The sequence below is a fragment of the Chiloscyllium plagiosum genome, chromosome 36 (genome assembly GCF_004010195.1).
Source record: "Chiloscyllium plagiosum isolate BGI_BamShark_2017 chromosome 36, ASM401019v2, whole genome shotgun sequence".
Taxonomy (NCBI): domain Eukaryota; kingdom Metazoa; phylum Chordata; class Chondrichthyes; order Orectolobiformes; family Hemiscylliidae; genus Chiloscyllium; species Chiloscyllium plagiosum.
Genome location: NC_057745.1, coordinates 4,707,974 through 4,708,732, shown reverse-complemented (window position 1 = coordinate 4,708,732; position 759 = coordinate 4,707,974).

The window sequence follows — 759 nt, the reverse complement described above, 5'->3', positions numbered from 1 at the left end:
TTCTCGAATGCTGCCTGACCTGCTGTCCTTTTCCAGCACCGCTCTGATCTAAACACTGGTTTCCAGCATCTGCAGTCCTCACTACTGCACACTGAAGGTACGATGAGTGGATTGGAAGGGAACTTGCAAGTTGTGGGGTTTGATTGTCAGCACTCCTCAAGAATTCCTAGCATCTGATGTGCAATTGTAGGCACAGTATTTATATGGCTGGTCCAGTTCAATTTCCAAGTAATGGCAAATCCAAGAATGTTGATACTGGAGAGGAATCACCAATGGTAATGCCATTTAATGTCGAGGGATGATGGTTAGATTTTCTTGTTGGATGTGGCAATTGCCTAGCACTTCTGTTGTGCAAAGGTAGCTTGCCCCTTACCAGCCCAAGCCAGGATCCTGCCCAGTCTTGCTGTGTATATGGACACAAACTGCTTCAGTATCTGAGGTGTCTTGAATGTGGTAAACATTATACAATTATCTGTGAACATTTCCATTCACCTTATGGAGAAGGAAAGGTCATTAATGAACCAGCTAAAGATGATTAGGCCTAGGACACTACTCTGAAGAACTCCTGCGGTGATATCCTGGGGCTGATATAATTGACCACCAACAACAACCATTTTCTTTTGTGGGAAGTATGACTCTGACATGCTGAGTATTGTATCCTCGAATCCCGTTGACTCCAGTTTTGCTAGGGTTCCTTGACACCACGCACAATAAGATGTTACCTTTACATCAAGGGGAATCAATCTTGCTTCACCTCTG